Source organism: Lichenostomus cassidix, chromosome 14, assembly GCF_008360975.1.
Source record: "Lichenostomus cassidix isolate B80296 chromosome 14, HeHo_3.0, whole genome shotgun sequence".
Classification (NCBI taxonomy): Eukaryota; Metazoa; Chordata; class Aves; order Passeriformes; family Meliphagidae; genus Lichenostomus; species Lichenostomus cassidix.
This window is the reverse complement of record NC_139495.1, coordinates 9,344,282-9,368,054: the sequence shown is the minus strand read 5'-3', so window position 1 is coordinate 9,368,054 and position 23,773 is coordinate 9,344,282. Positions and strand designations below refer to the sequence as shown.

The following is a 23,773-nucleotide window of genomic DNA, read 5'->3' as shown; positions in this document are numbered from 1 at the left end:
AAAATCATAGTTAAACAAAAAGGGATGGAAAAGAGCTTGACAATTCCAATAGAAGTGTTGCAAAGATACCAGTAAATAGCACAGATTTCCTATCAGTGCCTGGAATTTCACTAAACCCACAGCTGAATGTCATTGTGGGGCATTGTCTCTGGCATCCAGAGCCTGGGAGCATTGTGGAAATGTTGCTTGTTCAGTGTATTACTAATTCAGAAGGAGTTCTGCCATCCAGGGAATTGCCTTTGCTGACCACTGGTGTCAATAAAGGGAAAAAAAAAGCCCAAACTGCCTGGAAACCCAGTTTAGCTCTTTCTTTGGGCTCTTAATTCTACAGCTCTGCTCGGTAAGGTGTAACTGGGTTTGTAGTTATTGATTCTTTTGTGAGCACTGCAGAAGTTCATGAAGAATATTGAATATTCAGCTTGTGTGTCTCTCACTGACTACTGGTAAATGCACATTTTTCACAGCGCTATTGAACACTTGTTTGTTATCTTGGAAAGCAGAAGTACTCACATATCAGAGTATTCCTCACATGGGCTTTGTTTCCTGGTAGCTGGCAGGAATTCTAAGTAGATAAAATAAGAATAGTATGAAGCAGCACCTTGTTATTTTTTGAATGTAAAAAAAGCCACAAGTCCTGAGAATCCTGAAACCAGTGAACCATACTAAAGGTCTCAAAAAGCATGGCTTTCAGTCTGAATAACAAAGCATCATGGTGTAGCTTAAGTCACAGTTCCAACTAAATCTGAATTACAGTATCAGCAAACACCTTTGCCATTTTGTACTGTTTTGATTTTATTATTTTGCTGCATGTTCTGTTCAAGGATTAACTTGAATAGACTTGAGAAAGTTGATCAGTGCAAAGACACAGCAATTACAGATGAATAAATTACAGGCCTTCTTCAGCTGAACTGCAGTAAGAGTTGGAAACTCGTGTGTGGGGTTCACTGTGTTTTCCCACCGAGACTGTCAGATTTGTTATTGCTAAACAATGTTGTGTGTGCTGTGGGCAGAAAAAGCTGCAGGGTTGTGTTTAGAATAACAGTGTGTTCACAAATAGTACTCAAATAGCTCTGAAATATCACAGTTAGCTGCATCTTCATTCTATTATCTCACTGCTTCATGCTTCTGAGACCTTTTCCTAGCAGACTATGAAATCATTCCAAATGTAAGATGATGAATTAATAGAACAAAACAAATTGGAGCCAGTAGGAGTGCATTTAGCACTAACAAGACCCATCTGAGTTTCACATTTTCTCTTGCTATTATAAAAAATAAGGCTTGTGTCAGAACTCATCTTTTTTTTAATTGCTCTTGCACAAAGCACTGGATATTATTTTAAGGGCTAATGGAAAGGAGCAGTCTCTCCAATTCTTCACAAAATAATTTTTTTAAAGTAGGATGGAAAAATGTGAGATATAAGAAGAAATAGATTTCATATCACCTAAGGCAGAAGGAATGGATATTTGGTTTTTTGCACTGCATCACAATGTACAGGGATTGCTTTAGGGTAAATAATGTTAAATATTTGCATGAGAACTCAAACCAGACACATTAAGAGGTAGGGTGTTTGATGTTATATTTGAAGAGGCAAAGTTTCCTGTGCTCTCCCTAAAAATAGGAATGGTTTTTGAGTTTTGCTGGGCTTTTTCCCCTTGGTGTGGAAGGAAAGCTATTGAAACATCTCTTTTTTGCTAAACATATTCCTTATCTGCCAATGAACCCCAGCAGCCTGGAAATTAAGGAACTGAGATCCTATTCTTCTAGAGAATAAAAGACCATTAAACTCTGCCTCCTTCACCTGATGCTTATAATGAAATTTTCTACTAGCAAGCACCAAAGGTGTTTCATTTGCTGATCTGTTCTTTGATTTGACTTCCTAAGATTAAGCAGATATTACAGAGCACTTTTGCTGTTCTTTTGATAATACTTCATCATAGTTCCTTTGCTTTAGCTGATTCTAATAGCATCCCTGTAAAGAAATGTTCAAGTCAACTTGAGCATAAGTGACTTTATTATGAATACAAGAATATACAGCATTCAGAAAAGAGTCTTTCATGCACTTACCTGGAGTTAAAATATTGTGTTCCCCACATCCAGAGATGCTTTCCTGTTGTTGAAGGCCACAGTAACATTCTGAGAGTTTACATGCCCCCCTGTCTCATATGGCTGGATTTTTGTGCCTTTGCAGGCAATCTCAGCAGAGTTTGGAAAGACCTGTAAACTTTAAAGAGCTCAGATAACAGTCTTGAGGTTTGCCAACTGTTTATGTTCTTATACAATCTTCTCAAAATAATTTGCAACATTGGCATCATTGAGTTGGGTGGAAAGGGGTTTCATCAAGTCAAAGGAAAATACCACAAAGGAGTGGGAGCTGAGTGGGAGAAGTAAGGGGATAAGTTTGTCAGTGATACACTTTCTTTCCCTGAAACAATTAGCCTTTGTTGCAATGCGTTCATCATTGAATTGCTGTGCAGGGAGGAGGCCAACCACAGTGTAGTGGAATTAATAAAACTGATCAGCTCTGCTCTGACATGTTAAAGTGGTGCCATTTATTAAAAATGTTTTCAGTAACTCTTTTCTGTTTCCTCTTGAAAGAGAAAAGAGGTGATGAAGGAGCCAACTTCTGTCCAAGAGATGCTTTATGTTCAATGATTTGGCCACATTATAAGCAATTTTGTGCTGAACTGAGAATTTCTACTGTTTGGTAGGAACAGAAAAGAAAAATGATTGCAGGACTCATTATCTTTAAGTATAAGAATAAATTACTTTGCCCTAAATACATAGTTACAGATATTAATGGCACTTTAGATTCAGTTGCATGTCACTGTCTGTGTAAAATTTGTATTAATGATGCTCTCTTTCTCTACTCGTGACCACTGAAGTCAAAATCCAGCTTTTTGTGTTCCTCTGCCATTGCTGTCACCTTCTGCAGGTGGTGTAATGTGAGAAGCACAGCTGAGCATCCAGCAAAGCACGGAGCTTCAGCGAGTTCAGACATCCAACAGTATCTGAGGGACCCACAGCCAAACAAAACAGAACAAGAGGGGTTGGAGTCAAAGAAGTGTCCACAGTGGCACTCTTTGGGCAAAGATGCAGAGCTGCTGAGGAGGCAGCTGCTGGCCAAGCTGTGGGTGGCTTTGCTCATGCCAGTGTGCAGGGCACAGGAGGTGGGGAGGAGGCTCTGGCCCTGCCTGCCTTGTGGAACAGCAGTGGGGCTCTGTGTGAGTTGAGCACAGGATCCAAAGTGTTATAAACGATATGAGGAGAACAGAGATGTCTGCGTTTGCTAAATGATTGTATTTTGTTTGTATTTAATTATTTTTGCAGTAATTATGAGCGTTTGCTCATTCCTTGAGAACTTGATGATCAGTTAGGAATAATAAAGTAATAATGTATTATTCCTTCACAGAATAAATGAAATGAAATTAGTCTTTCACAGTAGCTAAGCATAATCTATCGATTAAGCAAAACAACACAGTACACATGCTATGTATGTTTAATTTCTTTCCCTGGATGTTAGTTTATGTAAAACTGCAGTTAGCTCCATTGAAATGTCCCCCAAAAATTGTGGAGAGGAGTAAAAAAATTCCAGGAGGAGTATATTAATAATCTTGATTATCAGACTGAAAGTGTGAAAATTTTAGAAGTCAAAAGCTCTTTTTTCCCCCCAATTTGGAACATAAGTATGAACAATTGATTTGGAACTTGTAAGCCTTTATAAATGCTGAAGTTTATATCGAGTGGGTGCAGTGAGCTTAGTTTCAGAGGCAACTGATAAGAGGTTTATATTCTATAAGTAAATGCTTGTTAGTTACAGACTATTTTTCAGAACCAGAAAAGATTACATTTAAGACACGGACCTTTTGCTGTATGTGCCTCTGCTGACTTTTACTAAGTATTATATATGGATGTTGGTTTCTGAAATTTGTGAGAAATTTGTAAAATTCGTAAATTTGTAACTGGTTTGATCTTGTAAATTAATTTCAGAAATGCTCAGAAACTGGGTTCTTGGTTGTGCATCACCTTGGAACCATTTCTGGATCTCTCTGTCTTAGACTCGGAAGATTTGGGTATTATTTTGGTATTTTAAGTTACATTGCTGTGGTTTGCAGAGCTTAGGGGTTGTTTATCTGGAAACAGATAAACCTAGTTAGAAAGGAAGACTTAGATTGGAGAGTGATCCCATTATGGTAAACCTTCATAATATCTTCAAATAAAAGTAAATATTCAAATCATTATAGTTGAGAGCTCAAATACAGCGGCAGCAGTTGTTCTCTGTACAAGAGACTGGCAGTCTGGGCTTGTAGCAGCTCCAGTCAGCATGTATTGGTCTTACTGGAAAGGTGAAGAAAGTCTTGCTGCCTTCAGCTCTGATTAGGGATGGCCCTATTTGAGAAGGTATTTAAGCCCTTTTAACGTGTTTTTCTTCATAGCATGCTTGATATTATGTGTATATATGTAAGAGTGTGTATATGTGACAGAATATACACATTGTTATATATAGTGTGAATAATGCTCTGTCTGGTTTGTGTGTTCACAGGGTTGTGCGTAGGAGAGTCTGGAGGGGTCAGAGGATGAATCCTGGTCCTGCCCTGCTCCAGGGGGCCTGGCCAGCAGACTGGGAAAGTGGATCCTCCTGCACAAGAGTGGCTGTGCATTCTCAGCTCAGAGAGCTTTCTGCAGTATCCTGGAGCAGAAGGTGTTGGGGGAGAGCTAGAAAGAGGTGAGGAGTGCAGAAGATGATTGGGAGCAGCTCTTACAAAAGCTGAGTGCAGGTCACAGACAAGCCTTAGAGGTGATGGCAGAGGACACTTTCCATGTACAGAAATCAAGAAAGAACTAGTAGAGCTCACAGGAAACCAAGAAGCCATGGAAATATGTTGGATTAGAAAGGATGACTGAGGCCCAGGCTTCCTCCAGCAATGATTTAACTGGAGAGTGGATCTGTAACAAATCCCTTTATTTTAACCTGATTTTCCCACCTCAGAGTTTCTCTACTGAGGAATTCTAGTCTATTTTGATCTATTTTCAAATAACATTCAATTCTATATTTTTACAATGTAGTGTGTTTACATTAGAAGAAAGCAGATTCATCTCATAGCCTTGGCTAACTTGGAATCCAATGGAAGTGTCATTTGAACTGGGGCCTGTTAGTGGGAGGATTTGAGTAATGATTTTCCATGATATGAATCAAAGTAACTCTAAAGTCTGAACAGCCCAAACAGACAAAAAGCCCCTGGGTGGTGACTGAAGATCAGCTTTGTGATTTTGTTAATTTCTGTGCCAATAAATCCAAAACTGAGAATAGATGTGCCAGAGCAAGAGTAGAGACTTTCCTTTTCAAAGCCAGTTTGAAAGAGTTCATGATTAAAGACTAACTTTCAGGCTCTTGTCAATAGTTCCAAAATTAAGTTTGTCACAACACTTTATATAATGCTAATGATAAGCTATTTATTGTGTGGAAAATGTCAGTTTATTTCTTACTCTCTTCTTTTGATCTAATACTTCCTGACATGCTGAAGTCTCAGTATTTAGGTCTCTGCAGTGATTATCCAGGGGAAACCTGTGTAGCTGTGGAGAGGGATGTACAAGGATGAGGTGCAGCACCTGTAGAACTGGCTGAGGGGTACAGTGGGCCCTGAAATTAAGAAGCTCTTTGTAACTTTGATCTGGTATCACAATGGAATGTTTATTGCTGATTTATGTGTTAGATATGTTGCACAGTTCCAGCTTGAGGCCAAGAGCAGATAAGATGAAATAATAAGATAAGAGGGGATGGGGAGGGAGAAGAGGCTGGGAACAAAGGAGTGGCTTCAGGGCAGAAGAAGGCTTTGTCTCCTAGAGGCTGTGGTTGGTTGTGCCATTGTGTTCCTGCACACCCAGGACTGGGCTGAGTAACTGCATTAGTGAATGGAGACACTGCCTTCGGGCAGCCCGGGGAGAGGAGCTGACATTGGAAGTGTTGGTAAAGAAAGTGGGAAATGCAGCCTGGACTCCTGTAAATATGGCACCTGAATTCCAGTTTTGGTTTCAGTGAGCATTTCACCATTAAGCCAAAGGGGAGCAGTGTTGATGAGGACTGACAATTCCTTCTCTGTTCCAGCCTGGCTGGCGTGTTTGTGATCAGAGGAACACCCTGTACAACAGGAGCTTAAGGGCACACAGGCAGAAGAAAAAGATCAGAGCTCACCCACAGAGTTGTTGGGTAGAAGACTGCTCCTCTCTTTTGAGAGTTTTAATCTCTCTCTGCAATGTATTTTTCAAGCTAAATCTCTGTAGCTTATTATTATGATTCCAAAGTAATTTCAGGGCAAATAAGAATTTTCAGCTAACTTACTGTTAACCATCAAACTCTACACAGGATTTTGTCTGTTGTGAGAAAACATGGGTAGATAAGATTTTAGTACACACATTCTGTTAAGTACTCCACTAGGATCCATTTAAAACATCCCAAGTAACAGTTCCAAGAGGAAATGGATCTTGCTCTAAAAATTCAGTGTTAGAAGCAGTCCCAAATGGATCAAAAAATGCTGGGGTAAAACTTTTTTTTTTTCTTCTAAATTTCATTAAGCTATTTCTAAGGGCTTAGTCATAAAATCATCATCAAATTTGAAACATCCAAAAGTTGAATTCAGGCATAAACCATCTTTTAGTGGGCCTTTAGGAATCCTTGTGTTGATAATAATCTCCAATTTACTGACAGGGAAGTAAGTAATGCATCATCCTCTTATTTGTTTTCCGGTTGCCAGAGTATGGATACTGGTAAATATTTAAATAAATTCTGAAACAAATAATTGTAGATAAAAGTCTCTCACTGTGTTCATGATAGACACACACATATCCCTGCTGCATTTCTATAAATACCATTTAGTATCAGAAACAAATCCTGCTTTTGACTAAAAATTACTATTCCGTAGGAAATTTTAAGCAACTAGTGGATTGATTTCTTTTTTTTCTGTTTAAAGAATATGTGTAAGTTAGAGCTGGAGTGGCATGTATCTCTTATACAAAGCTGGAGTTAATTTAATGGAATTATTACTTAATGCTCAACAGCTGCCCTCAAACCACAGGTTATCGATTCATCAGGAACAGTAACCCCATCATTAACCCTGCTCTGCTGAGAGCTGACCTGCCCTCGGCTGTAAGTCCCCATTAAAACCAGGTGAGAAGAAGTCATGGAAGGACAATGACCTGGTAGGTATTTTCCTTGCTGAGCTTGTCCATATTTCCCCAGGCCAGAGGGGTGATGATGCCAAGCGCAGGACCCACAGCTGCCTGGACACACTGCCCAGGAAGCTTCCATTTCCAGCGACCTCGGAAAGTTACCTGGCTTGGAAGTTTGATCAGGATGCTTTGGGTCTAGTTATGACAAGTCTTAAATACCTCCAAGGCCTGGGCCAGTGTTTGCCTGCCCTCCTATAGTGTTTTTGTGTGTGTCTGGTTGTACCTGTCTGCTGTGCCTTGTCACCACTGACCTTTCGGCTGTCTCTGGGAAGAGCCTGGCTTTGATTTCCCATCTCCAGGCGGGCTGTGTGCTCCAGCCAGGCTCGGCTCCACCAGGCCAAAGGCTGTTCCGTGCAGGGGGGCAGCACAGGGGTGGCCTAGCCCTTCCCGTGTCCCAGGCAAGGGGAAGCTCGGCACTGCCGGCCCGCTGGCTCTGTAGTGTGCATGCACTGCCCCAAGGGTGCACTGCTGGTTCGCGTTCATCCTTCCCTCGCTCAGCCCCAGCGGCGGCTTCTCCCTTCCTTGGCAAGGAGCGCGAACCCAGGAGTGACCAGGCATTCACACCTCTTCTCCTCCGCCGTCAGGATGGCTGCGATCCCTGAAAAACTCCCTTCCAGAGTGAGGCACCTCAGTGTGCTCTTGGACTTGTTCAGATGACGTTCGTAGCAGAAGGAGAAGGCAGAAACAAGAGTGCCTTTCATCCAAAACACACAGTGCCTTTGAACACTCGAGCGGTGTTTGAACAACTCAAGTGGCCACTTGCTGCAGGATAAGGAAGTGTTTGAAAGATTGAATGCTGATTGTCTGAGCTACCCACGGCCCTTATTCTCACACACTTAAAAAAAACGTGCTGTAAACCCACGTTATGCCCTCTGGTAATTTTTTAAAAAGCTCTCCACTTTCCCCATGACACAGGTAGTCTTACAACAGACATTAGCAGCTAACCAGGGTACTGCTAAGCTGGCTGAGGCTGATTTTCCTTTGTGGGGACTTCAATCAAATGATAGGGGTTAGGCTACCAGGAAGATGTTGGTTGTTTCCAGTGCCCCATTTCTTTTTTCCCTACTCAGTGGATGATCAGAATAAAGAGCTATCTTACTAGGTGCAATGTTGTCAGATAGAGAAACACTTAACTAGCAATACTTCTATAGTTAAACAAAAGTGGAGTTATAGCCAAGCATATTCTTTACTCCCACACATTCTATATTTTTCATTAGGTTTATTCATAGTTTTACCATTGACAGAGAAATAACTTTAAACATTCTTCCTTATAGGAAACAAATGGTCTAATTCTGGCTTCCTGAGCAGACAGGCTTTGTTTATTGAGTTTTAAACGTGTTATATAACTCCTCTTATCACACATTTAGGAATTCAAAGGCAGGTTTCTAGCCTGAAGGTCTCTGATAACATCCTATTTTTTCTTGTATTTTTCCTACATCCAGTTTCCAACTTTGTGGCACTATTAATACTCCATCAATAATTTTAGCCACTCTCTTCTGATAACAACAAAACCTAACTTTTATAACAGGGGATATAGAAACCGTCTGTATTGTATAACCAATTTATTATTAGTATTCAGTGACAGCACATAGCAATTAATAATTGAGGTTTCCCATGGAAAATTTAAAATAAGTATATTGAAACCCACTATCAGGGGCTTGTATACTTTCAGAGGAGGATACTTCCTTATCAAGTTCTGTATCCTTTCAGAACAGATTTGTACAAGCTGTTATAGCAAAGTGCACTTGCATTATTTGCAATCAGCTGTACTTTGAATGTGAAGAATTGGAATCCTTTGTACTTTGATCAAATCAGTGGACACATCTTTGCTAAGAAAGCCTTTTAGTTTCATTTTTTTAAGCCCACCTGACAGCAGTGCCTGTTTCTTTGGTAGCTACAGCCCTTCTCTACAGGAGCACCTTCTGCTGTTACCCCCACCAGACCCATCCCTCCAGCTTCCATGTATTCCCATTGCCTCCAAGCAGAGGCTTTGGATCTGCTCAGGCTTCTCTTTAGACTCCTGTAATACCTGCTAAAGATACTTGTGCAGCTAACTTTATGTCAATCAAATCTGTTAAAAGCAGAACCAAGAGTGATGCTTTTGCACCAGTGATGTAATAGAAAGACCAAAGCTGGGTTGCCAAAGCCACAAAGCTGCTTTGTTCTTTGTGCAGGTTGCTAGAGACTTTTCCAAGAGCTTTTGACCCAGGGACGGTGCAGCCCTTACTCCCAGGCTGAATCACCCAGTGCTGTTCTGGAGTTCCTGGAGTACAAGGACTGCATTTTCTCTTGGTTCGGTGCAGTGCAGCCTTGGGAGGGGAAAACAGTGTAGTTTGCTACATAAATTGTAGGGTTTGGTGTGGAGCTGTGACAGCAAAGCTTTTTATGTACCCCTGATCACCACTGTGTTTCCAGGAGGATGTGAAAGTTTACAGGAAGCATCAGGAAGGGATGTTTACTGTCACACTTAATAAAGCTCCATGTTCAGAGAAAAAACATGCAGTGCTAGTTGTGGCAATTACTCACTGGAAATGTGCCCCTTTTATCCTGGGTTTTGTGCTATTTCTGTTATGTGTAAGCTTTCCATCTTGTAATTTGGATTCCTGAATCCCAGCATATGGGCTCTCTGATTTATTTATGTTGTTGATGAAGGTGTGATTGCTTAACTTCTTTATCTACCTTTTTTTTTCTTTCATTTCATGCCTGGATTTCTGACAAAATTTTAAATAGTGAATAATGAATTAAGCAAGATGTTTGGCTGTACCAAATGTTGCAGTATCTTTTGGGACTCAGAAAATTGCTCACATACTGAACTCAGGCTTTGGTTTAGAAACTTGTGTGGGTGGCAGAACATACCTATCTGAAGTGCAAAGGCCGAGGACTTACATAGTGGTAAAACTCATCCTTTCCAGAACCAAAGAGAACTGTAGCTATGTATTCCACTACCTGTCTTCTGCAAGAGATAATGAACGTCTGGGGCTTATTTCACATCTTATAATTCACAACTTTTGTGTCCAAAAGAGGTGATGGAAGCTCTTGACCCAATAATAGTATATTTATATTTTATGCATTGGAACAAGCTAGGTTGTCTCTTGCAAACATCAAAATGTACACTACCTTCAGCCTGACAAGGGGGCTAGAAAATAATTTAGAATATAAATAATGGATATAAACTAAAAAATACAATTGGTAAAACCACAAACTAGAAATCAGTTTTGCTGAAGACCACTTAAAATGGAAGGAGTTTTTCAATTAACCGAAAAAAAGGTTTGTATCCCAGATAAACTGCTCTCTGTTCTTATTCTAGCACCACTTTGGATCCCTTCCAGATTCGGAGAGGGCAAGACCTGTTACTTGGAAATTCATCAAGAATGAATGGGTTTTTTTGACTTTAAATTCCATTTAATATGATGTCAATTAATTTCCAGGTAGGTTATATATTACATGCTCTTTTGAAAGTGCAACTCTAATTGCAACCTGCACCAATGTAGGGGCATTAGACTGTGCTCCCCCTCTGTCCAGGACTTGCCTGGAGTATGTGTTGTTGTCATTTGATCCTGTGTGGGTGCATGGGATAGACTTCAGCTTTGTGGTCTCCAGTTAGGATAATTGATGCTTTAGTTTGTTGTATTTAGTTCAGTAATTAAGACATCACCACTGTTTCTAACAGGTGAAATTAATTTTCTTTCTGTCTTCATGTACAGCAGGTGATTGCAAATTCTTCCTGAAACAGAAGGCTCACAAAACCTGTGCATTGACATGACTTAGGAGGTGGCAGAGCTGTGGAAAAACCTCACTGCAGGATATTTTCAGAGCAGCCCTCTCCAGTTCCTCCCAGCCTTGGAGTGATCCTGCACTGCTGTCCTCTCCTCATAGCACAGGGGAAAGCAGGTAGGGCTGGAGCAGGGACCAGCACTGTGACCTGAGCCTGGGGGGCAGGATCAAATCTCTAATTTCATCTCAGACTTTTTGTCACTTCAATTCTCCAACCGAAAATAAGGAATAACGTCTTGCTAAATGGAGTACAAGTTGGAGAAAGAAGTCCATGAGTGCTTGTGAAGCCAGCCTGGTGCTGTGGCAGTGATGGCCAAGTGCTCAGTGACATCGTGTGCTAACACAGCTGAGCAGACAGCAAGAGATGTGACCCAGCAGGAGGACATTTTTTGTGAAAACAGGAGAAGTTGCAGGCTGTGATAGCAGTTCTGCACTTTACCCAGCACTACCTGCTTTGCCAGCTTAGGCAGTCAGAGTGCAGCAGGGAACACCCTGAGGAGGAGTCACAGCTTCCTTTACGTTCTGTCTGTACTGAGCGCTCTCTGGCACATCATTAACAGCCTTCCTTCACTACAGGATCCTAGTGATTAAAACCTCTTTAATTACATAAGGCCTCTTGAGAAATATTATCTAAAAAATTAGCAAAGAACGTCGGAAATGCTGTTACCTAAGCAGCTGAAGGGGCTTTTTTAATCAATCTAAGTAAGCAGTTAGAGACCAGTCAAAAGTGGAAATAACCTTTTGTCATATGTGATACTTTTAAGATTTCAGATTACTGACTAATCATCACTAATTAAGATGTTAACAGAGCAAGAGCTTGTTTCTGTGCCTGAACACTTCAAAAGGTGTGGCTGATGTGTATTTTCCTGAATTGTTATTAATTTCTATTTTATTTCTCTAATCTGACAATCAAAAAATCTAAAAAAAGTACTGGTCCTAGGAGTGGGAGAAAATCTTGTGCTATTGTGTTTCACTTTTCATCTCTTGTTGGAGTTTTGTTTTTCAGACCATCTAATTAATTTGAGATGTAAGTAAAACATTAACAAGTGCATGTGGTTTGGGTAGTTTTGGGGGCTTTATTTTTTTAAGTGCCATTTCCTTACTAGTAGGCCTTCATGCTGAGACAAATTACATTTAAAAATTCTACTTGTGGTCATGTATGATGAAAATGGCATGTGGAGAAGTAAAAGGGATGAACTGAAAGTACAAAGTTGTTACTGCTCTTTTTTTTATGCTTCAACTCTTCACCTATTTTTTCATCATAGGTTTTTAATTAAGAGAGACCCCAATTAAAACTATGGGGTTTGATTGTCTTTGTTTTTTCTTCACTGCTTTTTTTAGGGGCCTAAGCCATTCCAACTTATGCAGTAAAATTTTCTCTCTTTCCAAGGAACAGGTCTCCATATTAAAAGTAGTAATAATTTGCATTTACTTAGCCACTTAATATTAAACTTTGCAGTATTTTATAGGTACCAGTTTATTAGGTTCTGTAGAATTGCCCTATGGCATAGGCAGGGACAGGTAAATTAATAAACAGAATAGAAGTTTGGTTTCCCTAAATTCGTGATGGGATGAACTCAGCTCTGTGATGGCTTTTTAGCCCCTTTATAAAGGTTGATGCAATTTAAAATTCTCCTGTTCAGTGTTCCGTTTTTCTAGCACGTGTAAGAGAGGAATGCACATCATGGAGGTGATCATAGCATTTGTGAGAGACTCACTTATAACCAAATCTCCTTTACCTCTTCTTGATTGGTCCCTTTGACTTTCTAAGTTTAGCTTCATGTTTCTTCTATGCTTCAGTACTATAAATATCCCTACTGCTAAATTGCTCTATTTTCTGAAATCACATCTAGATAGATCCTTTTTCTTGGCATTATCAACGTTATCCACATCCAGTGTCCTCCTGGCCGAGTTTCTGTACTATATTTGCTTATAAGGAATTATTAAAGCTGCAGCTCAGGATGACTTGTCTGTTTATGGAGCAAAGAAGTCACATGTAAAAAGCTGTGGACTGGGTTGTGTACAGTTATAGAGAGACACATGCATACATTTACACATATTAAATAAGAAGCTGTAAAACATAATATCTGCAGAATTCTGAGTCCTTAGAATAATTCATAGTTTCTCTACATTTCTCAGTATTATTAATTCAGCTGCAGGGAGTTCTGATGGTGGTAAAGTTACATTTTCTTCCTCAGAATTCTTCTTTAACATATTATTTTTAAATGGTATCTAGGCAATGTGAAAAGCCCGTCAGGACCCATCAGAAAAGTGCCAAAACTTAACTTTCCTTTTGTTTTATTCAACAGAACATTAGTTTTAGAACTAATGAGTGTGATCTTGATCTTGACCTAGTAATAAAATGTAAAACCACCATAATGCTGTTCAGGGGCATGTTTAAGATACTATGTCATTTTCACTGAAAATTAAAAGCAACAAAGGCATATAAATGTTTTAGGTCAGTGAATTAAGGTCAATTTGTGCTTTGCATTAAATATATATCAATATTTTCTAGGACGTCAGAAGAGAAAGGGTCATGTTCACTGCGAGACCAAAATGAAGCACGATTGCCATCTCCTTTTTCATTGTAATGTTTATAATTCATGCCTTATTTAAATCACAGTTTGCTTAAAAATAAAATTACAAATACTTTGACATTGTTCCTTAGAAAAGCTGCCTTCTTGATGCTCCCCATTAGACATCATGTGCACTGTTTTAATCTGCAGATTGGGAATACATTTGAAGATAAATTTTGACAGCTGTCAGCAGCTATAGATTTGCATTAGGACAAGAACATACCCCAGAATTTTCAAGATAATTCAATTTTAGATTCAATTTCTGTTTCAGAAACTAGCATTTATCAATTCTACCATATTAAAATCCAGGTCTGAAAATAAAATGAAACCAGGAAACAAAACTGGCGATTCGCAGCAATTTGTGAATTAGGTTCACCTCCCAAGTTTACCCTGAACTCTGAGATTTATTTATTCCAAATATGTATCTCATACTTTAAAACTCTAAAAAGTGGAGGTAGTTTTGAAATTTGCTCTGTGATAGGCCTCAGGACATGTAAGTCATTCCCCTTTTCAGTTCTAGTCCCTACCAAGCACTTCCTTAGCTGATTTTGTTGATTCTGGTAAAGCTGAATAGGATGAGCAGAGTTTGGCTGTGAGTGTTACATGTTTTACTTTTTCAAATGGCAGTCAGGCTTTCTGAATCCATATCCTGCTGAAAGAAATAATATTCCTGAAGCTAAAAATTAAAACATGCAGACAGCAGATTTAACTGCTTGTGAAAGACTTGGCAAATACACAATAAAAGTTTGTTTATATGGTATGTAAGACATAACACAACTTTCAACAACAGTGAAATAACTGACCTTTTGTTAGAAAATTTGTATCAGCTCTGTTTGTATCCATAAATAAAGTCTTGCTCCAGTGGAACTGGATGAGCAATTGCTAAAGATGGGATTTGGATAAATATACCTATATTTAAATGTCTGCAATCTGATTAATCTAAGTCATAAACATGAGCTGTAAGTTCCAGTCTGCTGCTTGTCAAATATCTGGCAATATTAGAGCCAGTCTCAGATAAAAACCAGAATGGAAAAGGAGTCTTGAGATATTTCAGCTTTCAGTCTTTGATTCATACTGGATCTAAAGCTGGATGGATTTGTGGTTTGTAATTAAATGAAAATAATTTCAGTCCTTCACTATGACTGATTTTTAAGCTCCTTTTGGGAGAGAACAATCTTCCTTTCTGTCTTCATGACAGTGTTTACTTCAATGGGACTTTACTTCAGCCTAAAAGGCATAGTAATGATAGAAATTTCTGTGGTGGTTTTTGGTGAAGATTATTCATAATGTGTGTGTTCCAGAACTGCTAAGAGTTTAAATAACTGAATTAACACTCTTTTGCCCCCACAGGACATACCAAAAAATCCCAAGTACTCTTTTGCATGAATCTTTCCTGATTAAACAAGGGCAGATAGTTCTGTGATTAATTAATATTGAAAAAATCAGTTGACTGAAAATTGAAAAGCAAAGGTAGACAAATACAGCTACTTTCTAAATACAGTTTCTTCTTACTTGCTAAGCTACATTCTCTTTTTTCCCCCCCCTTCTTTGGTAACTTTTAGGAGCACTCCAGTCACATCAGTGACAAAACAGACATCAGGCAACCAGCAGCTATCCATTAGAGTCACATCTGGTAGGTTTGACTGACACTCAGCAGCACTGATTAACCACAGAATAACATGCCAGAAATGTAACAGGAGACGTCACTTCTGCCTGATACCAATCAATCACTCACTCTCTGCAAGTAGAAGTGCACATTCACAGTGGAATGAGTTTGACCCACACTCTTATCAGAATAATAGCGAGAAACTACTGCCAGACTTCTGGATGGGAAGAATAAAGTACAAGGCAAATGGCAGGAAGCAAATCCCCAGATGGGAATACATCTTGTGAAATGGCACCGTGGCATGTGACCACGAGAACCAGACAGTTCTCCATATTGTGGAGATGTGTTCGATCTGATGAGTGCCAGTACTCGGATTACAGAGCTGAAATATGCAAAATAATATAGCAAAATCCTGGTGCAGCATTTTGACAGCTCAGTGTTTTAAAGATCAATTTTTCCATCAATACAGAAGATAATGTAATGCTTGCAGCAAAAAGCAAGGGTCTTAGAAAGTCAGAGCTGCCTTTTGGCCTAGGTTAAGTAGGGCAGTGAAGCATGTGCTGAAAGTCTGCTACTGATGGTTTTATTGACTCAAGATATTTAAGTTCCTTTACATGGAACATGCTTAAGGGCTTTGAATCACTCTCTTTAACCTTGTGATTTCAGTATTTCAGCTTTCAAACTATCTTCATTTAATACAGGTCAGATTCCACCTTGCTAGCCAGTCATTCCCAAGGGAATACTCCTACTCCTGCAGCTTGAGGCACCACTGAACATGGTTGTGGTTCCTTTGTGTTTGGTGTCTTGCCAGACACCATGGTATGATGTTGGGATAATTTGAATAAGTCATAGGGAGTTGGGAGCACAAAGACAATTTTCCAATCCTCTTATCAAATGCAACAGTAAATATAAAATCACCCTGTGTCTCCAGTTCATTTAGTCTGTTCCACATGGCTTCTAGTGCAGGCCTTGGCAACACAGAGCCCAAACTCTAACAAGCATTGAAACAGAGAGAATGTCCAAGGAAAGCCAACCTTCTGGATTTCCCAAAACTGACCTTGATACTTACATCCTTTGAATCTCTACTGCTCTATAATATTTTTTAGATTTTTGTGTACCAGGGAGAAATATTTTCTAGCTTGTATTTTTTGAGACAGCTGTATGCCCCAGCTGTTTTAACAGATACATTGTACAGTAACTTTTCTAATACAGCTTGTTAAAGCTATTGCAGCAAAAAATGTTTTACCACAGCCTCCAGTTCTGCCTGTGTATTTGCTAGATTGGTGTAAATCAGTGAGGGCCAACTCAAAGCAGGCATGGTTTGAATGGGAATAACAACTGAGAACAGAACAGACTTTTACATTGGAAAGAATCAGTCTATCTACAAAGCAAAATACCCATTACATGTAATTATTTCCTGAAACAAAAAATTGATTTGGTATCTAATATAGAGCTTGCATAGTATTTCACAAGAAATGACTGTGCAACAATGTCTTCTGAAGAAGATGGCTTTCTGAAAGTGAGCTGTATGCATAATGCCCCCTAATAAGAGATGAATCTGATTGAAAATAACTGTGCAGATAATCTCATTCCATTTTTAAAAGCACTAAGCTCTGTGTGATTGGCACAATTGCATTAATAATTTATAGCCATTGGGAATTGTTGGTTTCTGCCTTTTTTGGGAGTGTGAATCACGAATGATTGCTCATTTTAACAATATTGAAAAAGATTGTAGAAGTAAAGCTGAAGGGAGGAAATGTGCTGACAGAATGTGCAATAATTGTGTTGGCCAGCCTGGCTCCTGGAGCTGGCTAACATGCTTTTGCTACTCAGCAAGTGAGAATATGTATGGGAGGAAAACATCAGCTCTGGAAACAGTCTCCAGTGGCTGCTATTGTTTGAGAACGATGAAAACTCCCTATATTGTTTATATTTTAGATGTGGTATAAAATAAATTCCAAAATGTGCAACAAGGCTTTATTTGGTTTTGTTGCAATGTCAAAAAGCTTTAACACTTAAGCTGTCACTGCTGTTCCTGACAGAGCAAAGTAGGACAATCAAAAATGATGCATGAAAGGAGCTCTCTGTGCTTGACTTGTCTGTTTTTAGCATGCAATGGTATATGATTGTTTATTGAACTTATTTCTTATTTCTAGCCTGTTTTGCAGAAGGATCAGATATAAGATTTAAATATAAGATTAATTAATATTCATATGTTTTAAGACATATGCTCAATACACTTCTTCAGTTCTGAAAGTATATATATCTCTATACTGTCTTATATACCATTTAGCTGTTTTCTTTAATGCTAAAATACAAGTAATGTCTTGGAAAATTCGTTTTTCCATCCATACAGACATACGAAAGAGATAGCCAGACTTTGAGATGAACAGCTGGTGACTACTGATTTCTAAAAAAAATTTAATCAGTGTTCAGAAACCTTTAAAAACATATAACATTTCTGTAAAAGAATCAATTTTAATTAGTCAGAGGTTTTATAATCTCCACTTGTTTAACAAAACTTAATTAATAGCATTTACTGTGCCTCTTTCAAACTACCATTTTTAAAAGCCTGGGTCTGAGTCCATTCACTAATAATGAGATCGAGTCTAAGCAAGAGGTTCTCTTTAATATGTTTGGTTAAAATATCTAAGGAAAAACCAGAACATTTGCTTCTGACTTCTGGTGCAGTAGCAATGCTCTTAGGAAAGAACTGCAATCAGCTTATCACTAGGAATAAGACTGAGGCAGAGGAGTCTCTCGCAGACCATGGTTTATGATTTTCCCCTTGCTTGTCTTCCCTCACAGTTCTCTGGGCTGCTGCCTTCATTTCTGCTTCCCACCTTTCAGCAGACAGGAACCAGCTGATGCTCGGGACAGTTTTCCCCAGCAGTACTAACAACTGTGGAAGTCCCAACCTCAGCCCTATTAGCTGTTAACAGCATTAACACTGCAAGGTCCACCTTCAGCCTGTCTTGTCTCCAGCTCCCTCAGCCCTGCCCAGCAGTGACCAGCAGCTGCCACTCACAGTTCCCAGTGGCTCCCAGTGCCCTTCCTGCAGGGATGCCCAGGCTGGCTGGGCTTTGGGGCAAGCCTGTCCTTGCTGCTATCTGGTTTCAGCTGCCAGGAGTACCTGGTTAAGCCTCGTGGTGAAGAAGCCAGCACAGGGCCCATCTCGATTTTTCTCTCTCAGTTTCCCTGGGTGGGACTGCGGGCAGGGAAGCCAAGGAAGCAGCGCCTTCTCCTCAGCCCAGCCGTGGCTCTCCCGCTCAGGATGGACAATTCCCGTGTCCTCGCAGGGAAACAGCCTCCCCTGGGCACTCATGCTCTGTTTGCCTCCGCTTTCTAAACTCACCATGTGCTTTCCTCACCCCCCATCACTCAGGGCATGCCGGGGTACACTTGTGATTGCTGCGGCACAAATGGTGCTCTGTCACTTAAAAGCTCCAGCAAGTCAAGAGGGTGATACAATTTACATGACTTCAGGGTTGTGAAATCCTGATGGGATCCTCTCAGCCAGCCTCTCTCCAGCTAGCACTGAAGCACTTCTGAAGATAAATGCTACAATTTTCAAAAGAGCTTGAGGGAGTAGGTGCCTGATCTCCTTGGATTCCTTAGAAAATCCCATTTTTTAAGCTTTTGTAGCATTAAAATATAATGTGTTCTTCTTTTTTTTTTCTTTTCAGAATAAGGGAAGACTTTGTTTACTGAAAATAAACTTCAAAAGCACATAGTGTTTTAAGTTTTTTCTTGTTCTTAATTACTATGCATTTTCCAGTTCTTTTGTAAGTATAACTATTGATTTGAAGAAGCCTGCATGGAGGCACTCAGTGAATAGATTGAAAAGATAATCCTATTATGTTCAGTCTGATTGCAGGAGTTACTGTAATTTTATTTTTTCTGAAGGGAGGTGTAAGGCTTTTCTATTCACGTGTGGATATCTGGGTGTAAACCACATGCAGTAATTAGATAAAGTAAGCAATAAGAAGAATCTGGAGCTTCCTATTAATCATTTCTTGAGCTATTTTTGGTGTGATTATTTGTGAGAAAATTAGAAAGAGGTGAACCTTGAAAGCTTAGCAAACTACAGACCTATTTCCTCTACAAAATAAATAGCAAACCAGAAGATAAGTACAAAATACAGACTTCTAAGAAAATTACTATGGAGAACTGTCATTCTTGCCACAGGGTAAGTGACTATGACATGATAAATCTTAATTCCCGCTGGATCTTTTAGAGTTACTTTGTACTCCCTGGGAATTCTTCCTAGCAGCAATGGCTATTCCGTGCTTTTACTTTCTCTATTCAAAGATTATCTCATTCATGACCTGCTGTCTGGACTCACTTCACTATCGTATGTTTATTAGCACATTTTACTATGGATTCTTAAAACAAAAGTGAAAACTCACTGCAGCAGAGCCCAGAAGGATCTGGGGACATGAGCAAGCAGACTTACAATTACTGATGTTGAATGCTACCTCATTTTCACATTAATTCTGTTGAATAAATCTCCATGTGGAGGTTTAAGATCCTCTTTAGCATTCTGAATCCGATCTGTAGTGATGAGTTATAGACCATTAGCCAATTACAAATTTTAATTTTTTTTCCCTGAGTGATGTGTCAGGAAATCCCCCTACATTGTAAAAAGTAAGAAGTACCATATACTTACGAAAATTCTTACGCATTTAATGAATTTTTTAGTAATTCTCACATTTTTTCCTCCCACTATCTGTTGATTTTAATTCAGATCCAGAAGAGCACAATGGCTTTTGCTGCTATGTTGGACGCAATGTAAATTATGTAAAAGCAAATGCCAGATTTATCTGTAGAGCAAGGTATTAAACAGCCTGGAAGAATTACAAGAATTTGTCCATGATGTAATCTGAACACAGCATTTATAAACTGTAGTATATTTTATGTTGCATGTTCATTTGTTTTGGTGTAATTTTCTTTTCTTTGCCCAGGGTATGTATGCCAGAAATTGTGAAACTACATAATGTCGTTAGTGATGTGCATTTTATTATCCAGAAGTGAAAACCTGACAGACAAGAACAATCAAAGAACAGCAAAACATATTTGTTTTAAGTGATAGACAAGGAGAACGATGATTCATAATAGGAACTATAAGTGTTGATTTTCCAAAAGGGATGGGAACAATTGATTAAGCTTTTGTGCTTTTAAATAAAAAAGATGTAGTGAGTGTAAGCATCTAGTTCTTGTGCTTTAAACTGCAAACAGGATCATATATCCCACACTGAGTTAACAAGCCTTTTCTGTAGGTGTTTTCATTATTACTATTACATTATAGGCAAGCAATTACATTGAGTATAAAACCTTTTTTACTCTTCACTGATTACATTTTTAGTAGCAGATCATGAACAAATTAATCACCTCTTCAGAGAGTGTTCATTAAAAATTATCTTTTTTAGTCTTTCTCTGAGGCTTTTCAAGTTTGTGTAAACAATGATTGCCACTCCCAAGCTGATCCTCTGCTGCCATGGAGTAACAGCTTCCCACAGCCATGCCTGGGAGTGTTTGTGCCTTGCACACACTGAGGGCTCTGCACCAGCCTGGGCTGCTGCAGCATGTGACAAAGGCCTACCAAATACTGAGGGTATTTAAGACAATTATTCCATCAACCCATCCTCCTTCTTTCAAAAACGGACAGCTTTAGATCACTCTCGAGTGTAAGGTTATATCCCAACCCTGTTAAAGGGGTGCTACCTGCATTCCCTGTGCTCATCTGTTTTAAACTTACTTGTTCCTTCTACTTTCACAATTTCTTGTGGTCATGAAGTCCACAATTTAATGCTGTGTTGTTTGAAGAATGAATTTTTTTGTTGTTGTTGAATAATCTCATTCATCATTTCAATGGATGTATGTTATTTTTCATAGTGCATGAAATGGAGAATTCTTTCTTTTCTCAGTGATAAAGGAGACATTAGAGCTGACAATGGAGGAGCTATTTCAAGGGCTGTAATCTCTCTTCTATGCAAAGGGGCTTCACAGACTCAAGGCAAACCCAGTGTCTGCAGCTCTGAGCCCCTGCCAGGGTCCTGCCACCTCTTTGTAGATGCAGCTGAACCTCCTCAGAACTTTTGGTTAAGAAAGGTGTATTACACAATGGTATCCAGGTGAGATTATTTAACATTAAAAGTCCTCATGCAGCTTTTAGGAGAATCACTTACTTGCTAAGTAGAGTGCAACAGCTCCTTGGGAGCCATTCCAGTCTACGAGGTAAATCTGTAATTAGTATCCAGTTGATCTGAAGCATGGTGCTGTCATTACATTGATACAGAATACACATTAGAAAACATTACTGCCTGGGCTCAGCAGGCAATTCACAGACTCTAATAACTCAGTTTCTTTTTTTAAAGCGTACTCTTTTTTTGTTTCATTGTTAAAATATAAAATCATAATTGCAACAATATTTTTGATTTTCAGTTAAGCATAAAACAGATGAGGCATCTGTAATTTTTTCTATGATTCCCGTGCTTTGAGAATAGGCTGTTAGATTTTTTAAAAAAGAACTGTGAGACTTTTTGTTTGTTGTTTTCTAAGCACACAGGTTGTTTGGTGACATTAAACTGGCAGCAACAGAAAAAAAAGAGGAAGGATTGTCAAACCCAAGTGGGTTTAGGTGAAATAAATTTTAAAAAGTTTGAATTTAGTGCAGCCAAATGGAATTCCTGTTCCATTTGTTTGAATTTCAGAATTTGGTTCTTTAAATGGCAAAAGTCCATTCCCCTTAGCAGTAAACTGAAGTCTCATATTTTGCCATAAAGGTTTAAAATATGTAGTCATGACTAAAATAGAAGGGAAAAAATGATGTGTCAACTTGTATCTACTATAATTCCATCACCACCAATAAAAATTAAGATAAGTACACTAAGGTGGATTGGCAGTAAAAATGAAATTCATGCATAGGATGCTGTGAAGTTTCCATGGACAGGAGCAGATGCACAAATCAGATACTTTGATTGACCTCCCCAGCTGATGCTTTAAGAATGGACACTGTCTGCAGCTCAAATACAGAAAAATGGGTCTCTTGTCATTTTTTCCATGGCCTCAATATACCACCACCAGTGTAAGCTTAAAACAGACTCCTTAATGGGCCAACATCAATAATAAACTATTCTCATTTGCATGATGTGTTTGAAAGGAACAATGTGAACAAAGAGTGAATATTACATGGACTATTCCATTCTGATACATTCTCAGAGAACCACAAAAGCTGTGAACCATTACATACATTCAGGATTGATTGATTTTCCTTTAAAAATCACATTTAAAGGGAGGATTTTTTTTAAAAATAAGCCAAATCAGGCATGCTGGTATGCCAGGCCTAAGTAAAAGTAGAAATACAACTGTTTATTGAACAAGGCATCAAGACCAGGCACCAAATGGGATCAGTGGATTAATTTATCACCCAGTCTTTCCAGGTAAATGTTTTCCCAAATACTTCAATTCTCATCGTAGATTCAGCTTTGTACTACAGGAAACTCTGACAGAAATAAACTTTGTTAAACTGTACTGAGCACAAATATAGAGTGTAATTACAGTGAGCAAATAATGGAAGAGACAAACAGACTGGAGTTCAGAATATTCACAACATTCACAGAGAAGAAAAATCCCATTTTATTTTGTAAACGTGCTGCCTGGTAACACTGGGATTAAGACCTCATCTAATATTTTAGAAGCATGTTTAAGATAGAAACTTCATATTGTTTGAATTACTCAGCCCCTATTGACAGGCTGTCTGTAGATCACCTTCTGTTTTCCTTTTAGAATACTGCAAATGATAACAATAATGTTCTACAACTAGGAAGGACTGAACAATTATATCAGGGATTTTAACAGTTTAGTAAGCAACCTTGAGCTGCAGTCATGTGCTTTAAAAACCACAGTCAGACGGATGGTCTAACTCACAAACTCTTTTTTCACTACAAAAGTTAAAGTACAACAATCAAATATTGCAGTAAAAGGTGAAAACAGTTTAGTGAGAGGCTGATCTGTCATTACTGCTCCAACTCCACTGAGATTTCCAAACATTCTGTTATTATTGTGATACTTTTTTCTTCTGCCTGCCTCCAAATGATGCCACTCAGCTTGTGATTACTTCTAATAAACATCCAGGATTTTTTTCCACAGGACAATGAAGGAATCAAATATTATCATACTATTAAACTGTTATGGACAGCAGCATATTCTGGAGCCAACCTCAGGCCATACATGTTTCCTGCAAAGGAGGGGTCAAGAAAGCTGAAAAGCAGGGAAATTAAATAACTCAATACCAGCTCAAGATAAGTTGAATCTTAACTCAAGAAAGCTCCACCTGTCAGAAAAAGTTTTAACTATTTCTCTTCGTGTATATGTTTTCTTTTCTCAAAGATCTCTCTGATGTTCTGGTCTGAAAATCTTGTGCATTTTCCATCATTCTTTTGTGCTTCAGTTTATTTTCACTGTGTGAAAAGTAAGTTTTGTAGTTCTAATTCTTCCCATGCAATAGAGATTTTTAAGACAACCATCATGTTAGTGCATCAGCAATAAATAAAGCTTCAAGTCAGGATGAAAAGCAAGTATTGCCAGACCA

At 38.9% G+C, this 23,773-nt stretch overlaps 1 long non-coding RNA gene across 1 annotated transcript; it reads left to right on the top strand.

The window, feature by feature from the left end:
- The first annotated feature begins 7,074 nt into the window (after positions 1–7,074).
- On the top strand, positions 7,075–12,277 carry LOC146430821 (uncharacterized). The gene is made up of 3 exons (XR_014855121.1): positions 7,075–7,194; positions 10,532–10,652; positions 10,929–12,277. It is a non-coding gene; the product is annotated as an uncharacterized LOC146430821 (long non-coding RNA).
- Positions 12,278–23,773: the final 11,496 nt, after the last annotated feature.